Raw genomic sequence first — 12,492 nt, forward strand, 5'->3', positions numbered from 1 at the left:
TCTAATTTAAATTAGACAATTTAGGGTAATTTAAAAGATGATATAATTAACAAAGAAGAAACTGGTTTGGTGACAAAGGTGATGAGTTCAGTTTGCACACATGACCTGTTAAAGTTGCCAGTGGAATATTGTGGTGAAGTTTTTAAGGTGACAGGAGTTTTCAAGAACTCAAACCCAAAAATGAATTCAGTGCTTAAAAGATCTTTGCCTGGAAAATCCCATGGACAGAGAAGCCTAGTGGACTACAGTCCATGGAGTCGCAAAGAGTCAGACATGACTGAAGTGACTGAGCATACATGCATGCTTAAAAGATGTACAGTCTGGCATTCTCCGCATAGAGATAATAGCCTAATACGAGTGGAACGATTTCCAGTCTAACAGAAGAAAACAAATGTTTTTCTTTTCTTACAAATATATTTTAATTAAACTAGTTTACATATTCTCTCAAACTCGAAATAATACTAGTTCCAATCTTCTAAAACCTACTCTTTCTGGGGAAAAAAGAAAATCACTTGCCCAAAGGTCAAAGAGTTTAAAAAGAGAGAGAGAGGGAAAAACAGTATAGCCAAGTAACATTGCTCCCATGAACTCAGTTTCAGGCTTTCAGACTTTTCAAAGTTTTATGCAATAATTGAAAGGTCAATAAATTTAAGTGTATTGGAGATTCATTCATTCAGAATTTACAATAATTCCTACAGACTGCTCTGACACTTGCCTTTGAAATCTCCATTTTAAAAGGATTTTCTAAGGAAACAAATTACCAAAATACGTAACACATTCAATCAACCTAAATCATGAAAAATCTAGAAAGCACTTACATACAAAAAAACTAAGGATAATTATAGTTCATTCTTACCTATTCCTTTAACTTAGTTTTCAATTACTAGTATTCTTAAAAAGAGTAAAAGTAATCATATTTTTGCTAATCTTCCAAATTTACAAAAATTCATAAAAATTTATTTCAAGAATGCTTTATAACAGGGTCCAGTTAAACTATGGACTAAGCAAAAATAAATCTTTAATGACCTCTCAATCCCAACTTCTCCCTGCACTTTGCTGTTTGAATACTTTTGTCCACCAAAACTCAATTTCATAAAAGCTAACATCTTGTATAAAGGGTAGTTGTATTTTAGTCTTTTCTCTAATTGTGGTGAATTCCACTGTTAAGTCCCCACCCTTTTTGAAACGAGGCATTTTGGAACATCAAGTGCTTTCTGTTGCCCAGTAGTCACATCATAAAGACCCCTATGGGTCATTCTTTAAGAGCGCTCGAGTCATGCATTTAAATATACGCTTTATTTCACTCATATAGTTGATTTAGGTACAAAGTTGTTCGGGATTATGTATTGATTAACTGAGTTTGACGGGGTAATTTGGAAAGAACTGTACTAGATTAAGACACCCGACCCTTCATGAGAAACCATTTCAAGACTGAAAAAGACTGTGCCCTGGCCTAGGCACCTCCGCGGGAGCTCTAGGCGTGGAAACAGCGCTGTTACTTCTCCGGCCACTTTCCCCAACACAAAGGAATACGCGAGCACCAACTGTTTGGTGGCGTCGTTGATTAAACTACAGTTTGCACTAAAGGCATCTTTTGAGTTTCGGACGGTTTCTAAGCTCTCGGCACCAGTGTAAACCCACTAAGGTCTCAGAAGTCAAGGCGAGGTCGAAGGGGCGAGGTGGAGGAGGAAGAGAAACACCGCGGAGGAAACGCTGCGAAAGGGGCCCGGCGTCGGCACAAGTGGCTCCGCCCCTCGACTCTCTCGCCCCGCCCTTCGGTGCCGCCCCTTCCCGGGCCGCGCACCCGCGCGCCCCGCCCGCGGACGGAAGCGAGAGCGAGGCTGAACGCCTGACGTCAAGGCGACACCGCCAAACCTCGCCCAGAGTCAGGCGTGTAAACCAGCCGGAGCGGCGGCGGCGGCGGCGGCAGCAGCAGCAGCAGCAGCGGTAGCGGCAAGACCGCCGTGGCGCCGGGAGCAGCGACCCGGAGGGAGCGTGAGGCGACGCTGGCTGCGGGCACCCGGTGACAGCGCGAGAGGTTCGCAGAGTGCGTGCGTGGCCACTGAGGGAGCGGCTGCGGCGGCCGCGCGGGGCGGGGGCCGGGCGCCTGCTGAGGGGAGCTGATGGGGTGCGGCGCGGGCCGGGCGGGGCGCGCGCGACGGTCAGGGGGCCAGGGCGGCGGCGGCGACGGCTGCCTCGCAGCGCGGCAGGTGGTGCTGGAGCCCGGCGCCGGTGCGGCGAGCGCGCTGCCTCCCAGGCCAGCGGGGACGAGCCGCCGCCGCGGGGGAACAGCGCGCTTTGCGGAAGGGGTCAAATGTCTGAAATATGGCGGAGGAAGTGAGAGCCCGAGGACCCCCCCACCCGCCTGCTCTTTTCTGGCCGCGGCCGCCGCTGCCTCTCAGCTGCCCGCCGTCCCTCGCCGGAAGACTCATCTCCCCGCCCCGGAGCCCCCTTGCCGGCCGCCTCGGTTCCTTCCCGGGTGTGAGTGGAAGTTAGAACGGAAACCAGAAAGTTGTCTTTTGCGGAGACTCAGCTTCCCCTCGTCCCGAGCAGGGGCGGAGAGCTTTCGGGGGAAACCACTCCCCGGCGCCTTGCGGGCTCGAGCCTGACAGGGGAAAAGTTTGCCTGAAACCGGGCTGGTTTGCTCCATTTGTTGCGGGAAGTGGCAGGAGGAAGGCAGCGGAGGGAGCCCCACCTAATCTGGCAGCAGCCACCGCGAAGAGAAAAACTGTTAAAGGGGCCTTTCCCATCGTCAGCAAGAGGAAATCTCTTTCTCTTACAGAGGGAAAGAAAATCCAGGAAGTTTGTCCTCTTCTCTTTTTCGGACATCTCGGTGTGTCTAATCCTAACACTGACTGTCAGCACCATGAATATTATTTAAAACTACCCCCATTGAATCTAGCCATCCTAGTTTTTCTTCAGAAAACACCGATAGCTTTTGGAGAAAAGACTGTTCTTGCTGAGTTTAAGCTGACGGTTTGCTTCCTCTTCGCTTGCTCCCTCTTACTAGTTTAGAACAACATTTTTGCCCTGCAGCTCTTGTTCGGAATGAAGATGAGCAGTTGTGTGTTACGGTAATGGGAAATCACGTTTTAACGGGGTAGAAAGTTGATAATGAAGATTGTGATTTTAATATTTTAAAATTCAAGCTGATTGGATTTTTGTTTTGCTAGTAGCATAGCATCTACTATATAAATATCTAAAATATAATTTATATTTCTTATAAAACTTAAAGGTTTCAACTCGAAAATTAATTTTTTTATCCTCTTATTTTGTAATTAGAATGCTGTTTGGAGTTGCTCAACAAAATTTTAGCAAGAGATAACATAAAAAGGGGAGACGTTCATTTAACTTAAAGCTGGTATCACTCGTGAAAGCTGAACCTTGAATAGTATTTGAGTCATAATGTAGTCATGGGACTTTTTAAGGGCCGGAAAGGGCTATTTAGATCATCCACTCCCACCCTCTGAATTTACGGTGGAGGAAACTGAGGCCTAGAAAAGATAAGATAACTAGTCAGTGGTCCTGCTGACTTGAAGGACAGTAAATGGCAACCCACTCCAGTGTTCTTGCCTGGAGAATCCCAGGGATGGCGGAGCCTGGTGTGCTGCCGTCTATGGGGTCGCATAGAGTCCGACATGACTGAAGTGACTTAGCAGCAGCAGTCTATCCATAGTAGAGAAGCTGGAGGAAAAAATACGACGTTTTTATGGTGAATTATTACATTTTGTAGAGGATAGACGTCCCATCATACTCCAAAAATATAAGTACCTTAGTCAGTGTAGAAGAACCCTTTGGGTAGTTTCATTACCAGGTTTTAAGAGAGGAAGTTGATATTCAGAATGATTAAATAACTTTAAGGACACAAAGCCGTGAATGATAGTCTTATTTGAGCCCATCCATACTTTTGGTCTCTGCATTATTGTGAAGGTGGTTTCACTTGCATTTTCTTTTTGTCATTCATAATAAATTGTGAGACTCCCTTATCTGAAGAAGCCAGAAAGTAAATCTTTGAAACACCTGTATCCAGTTTGGTTTTAATGTGCCAGGTATGGGAATACAACTGAAGAACCCAATAATAAACTGACTTAATTTTAAAATGTGGTATGGGTTCATGACAGTGTTGTTCCTTCTGCCCCCTAACACCCACCCTCCCCCACCCTATGAAAATCGTCTCTTCTATTACAAGTATCGCTTCCTGCCGTCTGTTATTTTACCTGTTTTTTGTTATCCCACTAAATTATAAACTCCATGTATTGTTTGTATGCCCTGAAACACAGGCATAGTATCTTAAAAGAGATAATACTGGTTTGTTAAATGTAAGTACCATGAGGGTAGGAACTTGATCCATTTTATTCTCTACTGTATCTTCGTTCCTAGAACCTTGCCTATGCATGCAGTGTTTAGCATTTATATTTGGTATTAACTAATGAATATTTAAAAGAGATGATATTTGAAGAGATCTTTGTATTCCTCCAAAAATAAACTTTTCCACATTGGCTTTGGAGCCATTTTAACTTTACAGATTGATTTTTATCCTCAAAGCAATCTTGTACTGTGGCGTTTCAGTATTTTCTCTTAGCTGTATAAACTGAAAGAGTCCCCATGGTAAGGAGCCACCATGTAAGGAGGGCGTTATCAAGTGTGTCCTCTGATATAATTCAATATTGGTAGAAGGCTGCTGCGGAGATTGATAACATAGTAACTAATTATATACGTTGTTTTAAATATAAAGCCTAAGCTTTGGTTGAGAAATTATCCATGTTCAGTTTTCTTTGACTTTTGTTGTAGGTATTTGATCACTGTTTATTAAGGCAGTGAAATTAAATAGGGAATGGATCTCATACAAATAGAATTTGGTTAATTTTTCAAAGGTGTCATTTATTTTTCTTCCAAAAGTGTAAGTAGACAGTTTTATTATTGAATATCAGGATCTTATTGGTATGCATGTGTCATTTTCCCAAAGACTTAATGTGTTTTTTGGTTGCTGCTGCTGCTGCTAAAGTCGCTTCAGTCGTGTCCGACTCGGTGCGACCCCATAGACGGCAGCCCACCAGGCTCCCCCTTCCCTGGGATTATCCAGGCAAGAACACTGGAGTGGGTTGCCAGTTGCTTCTCCATGTTTTTGGGTTATGTATTGGTAAAGAGGGAGTGGTTATTGATCTGTAGTGTTCAGATTTGACTGACACGGGGAGTAGTTTAGTACTTATGAACTGAATAGTCAAAAGCTGTCTTCTATTATGGCAATGATGTCACATGTTCAGTCTATAGAAAATCTTGATAAAGATTGGTTATAAACTTTGTAAGACCATATAAGGTTGTAACTAAATTTATGCCTTGATTTTTTTTTCTTCTACTATCATTTTTGAAGACTCTTAATAAGAGTTACCCTTTTCAAATTGGATTTCTTTTAGAAAAAGTTAAGAAACATATTTTGGCTGATGTAATGATTCATTGTAACATTAGACATCTGCAAATGACTTGCCCTTGTGCTGAGAACCTAATGTTTTTCAGTGTTCTTAAAATATTTTGCAGTACTACTAAAAGGTACTAATTATTACCTTTTGAGAACTTAAAAGTCGTGAAAGACTTTTAAGTCATTTATTAGTCCTTTGGAAATTTTATGAATACAATGGAAGCAGTAGGTACAAGGAATAGAATGAATTTTATCTATTTGCAGTAAAGACTGGCTTGCTGTTTAATCTCGTAGTTTGTTTGAACCTGTTTGGTCACTGGATTCTAAGACCAATCCTTTTAATCTTATATTTTATAGAAGAAAAGTTACCAGGAACTTTTTGCTGCCTTAAAAAAATTAAAATCACTTTTTAAAGTACACCACTAACAAAAAGAAATATCAGTTCTCCATACTTCCTAATACTAGTGTGTTTATTACTGATATTAGTCAAATAAAGGCTACATAGCAACTGATTATTATTTCAGTAATGTCTTAAAAAATTTTTCATTGTATCAATAATGGATCAAGATATTCAAACTTTTTTAAAGGAGCCAGCCTTAAAACTTATAAAAGAAAGAAATGACAATTTGAGGAAATGTACCAGGGTTTTAAATAATATTTAAATTACTTATCAAAAGAAAAAATACTGGGGGAATTCCCTGGTGGTCCAGCGGTTAGAACTCCTTTAAACTTAAACTCCTTTAAGTTTAAAGTTAGAACACACTTTAACTGCACAGGGCCTGGGTTCAATCCCTGGTCAGGAAACTAAGATCCCACAAGATACCCTGAGGCCAAAAAAAGAAAAAGGATGTATATTTGCCACATGAACTGAAGAATTTCCATCGGGAGCTTACTATGTAGAACAATATTCTGGGATATTACTAAGTCTAAAATTGTATATGAGGTGCTCAAGTACTAGAAATATGTTCACATTTAAATTAAGAATCTTAGTCTATTAAAAACTTATAGAATAATATCTAATGTTCTGATTTTGAATTTTATATTGGACTGGTTCCTAATGCTTAACATTTGTGCTTTTACTATTTTGTAATTTTGTAGTTGTGCGTGCACTAGGTGGTCTTGTCCAGTGGTGGATGGTGAGAGGTTTTAACTTGTACAGGTAGACTTAAAAGATATTAAAGGAAGAGAGCATCCATTTAAAGCGGTTACATTTTGATCACTACTGATTTCTTGAAATCATCACTTTTACTACATGATAGAGCTGCTTCTTGAGTTTTTCAGTAGTTGCTTTGAGTATTTATTTCAGTAAATCTGTACTTTTAATAAAATAGTTTTCTCTCCTGTATTTAAAACTTAGCATTTTGCTAAGTAACTTTATTTTGAAAGTATACAGTGGACTAATTGCCCTGTTGGTGGATCACGTCTACCTGTTGCTTTCCTCTTCTTTGCCTTCTGGGAAAGAAACAAAGATGAAAGAAAATCTGTTTTGTCCATTTAATAGCAGTTTTTGGCAAAAGCTTCTAAAGAGGAAATGGAAAATGTTACTCAAAATTCTAATTATCTGTGTTTTCTATAATTTTTCCTTATTAGAATATATTTTTCAAGTCACTGTGTTCTAAAAAAAAATGGAGTTTCTAAAAGTTCTTAGATACTGGGAATAAGGACTATAAATAAAAGCTCTTTTTGTTTAATTAATAGTATGTTGGTGTCAAAGTGGTGTGCATATTGCATCCAGCTTTCACCTTGTGTTTTAAGGTTGTAGTGAGACTACATTATGCTAGCATAGTTAGGTCTGCTGCTTCTAAGATTTGTAATTAAGCTCTTCAGTATCTATAGCAAAACTGAGGAATCCCTCAGGAACCTTGAATTCTGTACTGTACAGATAATAACAAAGGATGGTAATGAGGTATATAAACATGTGCATTTATTATTGTGCTGCTCTTGAAATTGTTGAACTTGAGATATTACACAAAAGTGCTTTGAATACAGATAAGTATAATGAAGAAAATTAGTATCACTTGTAATTTTTACCAGTGCAGTGAATTTTAAGGCAAAATTTGTACTTCTTTTCTGAAGTTTTCCTAACCTCTTTGCTTCCTTGGTGGGAAAGATGGCATATACTACTTAGAGATGTTGAGGATTCAGTGCAGTATTATTCATAAATATTTATAAAATACACTAATGGGTAGTATTCTTGTTCTTTATGATAAAACTTCTCTTCACCTTTAGCATTGCTGGTGCCAAGTAAAGTTGATTAAGTTACTTAATTTTTAAGATTCCTACTAAGATGTGAATGAGAACTAAGGAATAAAATTGTGATTGTAAACAAATAAATTGTCTAGCTCAGTGGTTTTCAAAGAATGGTCGAAGGAATCCTGAGGATTGCCTCGACATTTGCAGGGAGTCTACAAGTAGAAAACTTTTTACAGTAATACTGAGATGTCCTTTGCGTTTTCACTGTATTGATAGCTGTACCAGAGCACAAAAGCAAAAGTCGATAAAGCTTGACATCTTAAATCAGGTCAGAGTACCACACCGTATTAGCAGTCATTGTCTGTATTCTTCATTGCCATATACCCACACTTTAAAAAAGAAAACCTAAACACACTTGATGAAGAAGTTTAAAAAAAAAATCAGAGGTCAACTTTATACACATCATTTTAGTATACTATAACTAAACAGAAAGTGTGTTTAAAATATTTTTCTTTTTTTTTTTCGCTCCTTACTGAAGTATAATGGTTGTCTCTACGGAAAGCATTTGTGTAATTATTTGAGTTGCAAGCTGAATCAGCCACTTTTTTAATGAACTCTGTTTTTACTTAAAAGAATGCTTGACAGACTGAAGAAGTTTTTCAGACTTGGGACATTTTCTCTAAAGTGAACCTGTTGCTTTAAAAGGAAAAGATTGACAGTATTTATGAGCAATGGCTAAAGTTCTAATTTTCAAGTGAAAATTAGAATTTCGTAAAATTTGTGTTAGTAAGCAACTGTACTCCTCACAGCTTCTTAATATCTTAAAAAAGTTTTCTGATGATATTGGTGATGTTAATGAACATGGTTTTTAAAATACTATGTAATAAAACATGTCAATATTTGAAGATCGACGTGATTCTATAAGCAAGTATTTTCCAAGTCACCAGTGCATGAAAATCATGTGGGGATAAGAAATCCTTCCAAACTTCTAGCTAGACCACTGAGTCGTAATGTAATAGAGAACACAAGGTTTATTGATTTATTGATACATTCCAGTATATTGCAGCTAATAGAGGTTGGTATAGCATCAAAAGAGAATATCAACATTTATTTGAAAGGTTGTTAAGATATTCCCATCTGTTCGTCTGGTTATTACTTTTTTGTGTGTATTACTCATTTTTCCGTGCTTTACAATATATTGAACAAATTTTTGTTGCGGGGGAAGAGAAGAATAGGAACCATAGATGAACACTGTGAGGCAAGTTTAGTTTCTTGGCAGTTTTTGGTTTGTTTGTTTTTTCCTGTTGAACAGTCTATTCAACATTTGGGGGGTGGGGGTGGGCCACATCTCACTGCTTGCAGAGTTTTAGTTCCCCGGCCAGGCATTGAACTGCAGGTTTCCTGGCAGTGAAAGCACCGAGTCCTAACTACTGGACCAACAGGGAATTCCTCCCATTCAATTTTTGATCACAGTAATAGATTATGTAATTTTTTAAGCCACTTTCTGGTTTTAATACTTGTTTTGTACATCTGATGACTTAACCATAGATAGGTTGCATATGCTGTATTCAGGTTTTCACATAACCTTGAATGTATTTTTAATAGTTGTCTTTCACAATTTTAGGATATGTAGTAGCTTTCATCTGGTGACTCAGACAATAAAGAATCTGCCTTCAATGTGGGAGACCTGGGTTTGACCCCTGGGTTGGGATGATCCCCTGGAGGAGGTATGGCCACCCACTCTAGTATTCTTGCCTGGAGAATCCCCAGAACAGAGAAGCCTGGCGGGCTACAGTCCATGGAGTCAGAAAGAGTCAGACATGACTGACCGACTGAGCAGAGCACAGTAGCTTTCATACAGTGAAGCTATGGATTTTTTCCCCTTTCGAGGTTAATAATGTCTCCTTGACCTGAGAATTTGACGTGATAGTTCTCCAAAACAAATGATGTTTTTACCTTCTAGAAGAAAGTTGTTTCTTTTTTATGTTTGTTTAATAACAAACCTTATTAAACAACCATTTTTATAAAAGTCGTGTCTTAGGGTTATTCCAAATTTTTAAAGGATTTTTAAGCTAACCTGCATGCAGTTCAAGTAATTTCAGATTATGAAAGAAGTAAGATACATAAATTATAATCTGTGGTGTACCTAGTTTCTTGGAAATTTAGTGCCAGTTGTTTCCCTGGAAATAATGGGTACGTTCTGTGAGGAAACAGAATTGAGTCTGAACATCACTACTTGAAAGAACAGGGTTTGTATCAGAAAGAGGATACGACGTGGTTTAGAAAAGTGTGAAAAGGTAATAACTTCAGGATGGTTTCAGGGATTAAGTATTTAGAATTCCTGCTTCCACGAACTAATCCTGCAGTAAGGTAGGGGAGTTTAATAGGAAGCTTTCATGCTCCCTGTATTAAATAATTAACTGGTCAGCCATTCTGGTTGTTCTGAATTAAAGAACATACTGTGATCATATTTTATGTCCTGGACATGCAAACTAGTCACAAAGTTGCCACTTGCTATTGCTTATATAGTTTTATTTGCTAGCTAAAAAAATGTTTGAAATTCCCTCTATTTTAGGATTTTTTATACTTAAGCTCTTTTTTTTTTTTTTGAGAGCTCTGTCTCGTATTTGGTCATCCTTCAACAAAGAAAGGGCTTCTCTCATAGCTCAGTTGGTAAATCATCTGCCTGCAATGCGGAGACCTGGGTTCGATTCCTGGGTCGGGAAGATCCCCTGGAGAAGGAAATGGCAACCCACTCCAGTATTCTTGCCTGGAGAATCCCATGGACAGAGGAGCCTGACAGGCTACAGTTCATGGGGTCGCAAGAGTCGGACACGACTTGGCGACTAAACCACCACCACCACCAACAAAGAAAAGATTAGATTTGAAAGCTTTTAAATACAGAAGAGCATTTATAACACTTTTCTATTGTTTACATGAAAGTAATGATGGTAATGGGAGAAGGCAATGGCACCCCACTCCAGTACTCTTCCCTGGAAAATCCCATGGATGGAGGAGCCTGGCAGGCTGCAGTCAATGGGGTCGCACAGAGTCGGACACGACTGAAGCGACTTAGTAGTAGTAGTAGTAATGATGGTAATAATAGGCAATGAAGAGGTGAAAGGGCAGGAAGTAGAACAGAAAAAGAATGAGAATGGTGATTAAGAAATTCTCTTTCTAAGGAGCAGGGCTGCTATTGAGCAAAAGTGGTAAACTCCACTTTGAAAAGCACTATGGTGCTTTAGTGACTGATATAGCTTGTTCACCAGAGGGTCCTCTGTAGAGGATAAATCAATATTATCCATCAGTTAGAAATTATGGTTTTAGAGTAAAAGTTTGATCACTATGTGTGTGAGTTGAGAGTACTTTGCTGTTTTTACTGTTTGTCCCCCCTCCTTCCCCTGCTGTGTCCAAAGTCTGTTCTCTATGTCTGCGTCTCTATTCCTGCCCTGCAAATAGGTTCATCAGTACCACATTTCTATATCTATGCGTTAATATATGGCATTAGTTTTTCTCTTTCTGACTGACTTCACTCTGTATAACAGGCTCTAGGTTCATTCACCTCACCAGAGCTGACTCAAATGCATTCCCTTTTATGGCTGAGTAATATTCCATTGTGTATATGTACCACAACTTATTTATCCGTTCATCTGTCAGTGGACATCTAGGTTGCTTCCATATCCTAGCTATTATAAATAGTGCTGCAGTGAACGTTAGGGGTACATGTGTCTTTTTCAGTATATGGGGTTGTTGGGTCATTTGGTAATTTTATTCCTAGTTTTTTAAGGAATCTCCATATTGTTCTCCATAGTGGCTGTATCAATTTACATTTCCACTAACCATGCAATAGGGTTCCCTTTTCTCCACACCCTCTCCAACATTTATTGTTTGTGGATTTTTGATGATGGCTAGTCTGACAAATTGTGTAATTTTAGTTGAGAGAATACAGTGTTCAGTGGTTTGTCCTTATCAATTCCCATCATAGGCTATTTCTTACACTGAATTTTTTTTAAGTGTTACATTTATTTCCAGCTATAATCCCTCATTATTTAGGGCATCTGTCTCTTGAGGACTCATCTGACTGCCTGTAATTGAGAGCTAGTTGATCTCAGTTACTGTATGTTATGATTAAATTGCATTATTATGCACAAAAGATTCTTAGCAAAGACATGAAAATTTAATAATCACAAAATGTAAATGGAAGTTCCAAATAATACCCAAATGAGTGATATAGATGAGTGCTTATAGAATCAAAGGAAGAAGTGAAAACTCTTAAACTTTAGTAGTCTAAGATGACCTTGAAAATGAGGTGAGAGTGTACATGATATTGAAGGGGTAAGTTTTAGACTAACAGTGAATCCCAGGTAGACAGCACAAATTAGAAAGGTGAAAAGTTGTTCGAGTATTTTGCTGTAGCAGATGTTTATGAAATGGATTATAGGTCCATAATACTTTACCTATAACCCTTGGTGCCAGGTAATTAGGAATTCAGAACTTTGGGGAAAAATTTGTTTTGAATTTTAGTTAAGAGTAATCAAGCACTTAATATTTCTAAAGTGAAGCATGAATAATTACAGTAAATAGGATAAACAAAAACTGTAAATAGCTTCACATCAGTGCTTAAGTGAAATCTGGCTGTATAAAAATATATTAGGTCAGGTTTTGCCACTAAATTAAACTTTAGGTTTCAGATTTTCTGATTTCAGATTTTCTGAGAAATGGGTCTTAAATAGTTGGAAAAGCTTTATTCTTTATTACTTTGTGTCTTTGGTGAGGACATCAGGGTCTGAAAATGTTACTTTGAAGCAGTTCGTAAAGAAACAGTCTCTGCCAAGGAGTTCATTTTGACACAGACTTAGGGTGGAAGGCACTGCTGAGGGTGT

The 12,492-nt window shown here is 38.8% G+C and overlaps 1 protein-coding gene across 3 annotated transcripts in view; it reads left to right on the top strand.

Annotated features, from left to right (window-relative positions):
• Positions 1-1,830: 1,830 nt before the first annotated feature.
• Positions 1,831-12,492, top strand: part of RAP1B (RAP1B, member of RAS oncogene family) — a 44,850-nt gene continuing 34,188 nt past the window's right edge. The window contains exon 1 of one of the 3 annotated variants that reach the window (XM_025283933.2): positions 1,831-2,038. The gene's annotated coding sequence lies outside the window, so the exon portion shown is untranslated. Of the gene's footprint in view, positions 2,048-12,492 lie in introns of all 3 variants that reach the window. The other 2 variants (XM_006042953.4, XM_006042952.4) reach the window with 2 other exon arrangements.

Source organism: Bubalus bubalis, chromosome 4, assembly GCF_019923935.1.
Source record: "Bubalus bubalis isolate 160015118507 breed Murrah chromosome 4, NDDB_SH_1, whole genome shotgun sequence".
Classification (NCBI taxonomy): domain Eukaryota; kingdom Metazoa; phylum Chordata; class Mammalia; order Artiodactyla; family Bovidae; genus Bubalus; species Bubalus bubalis.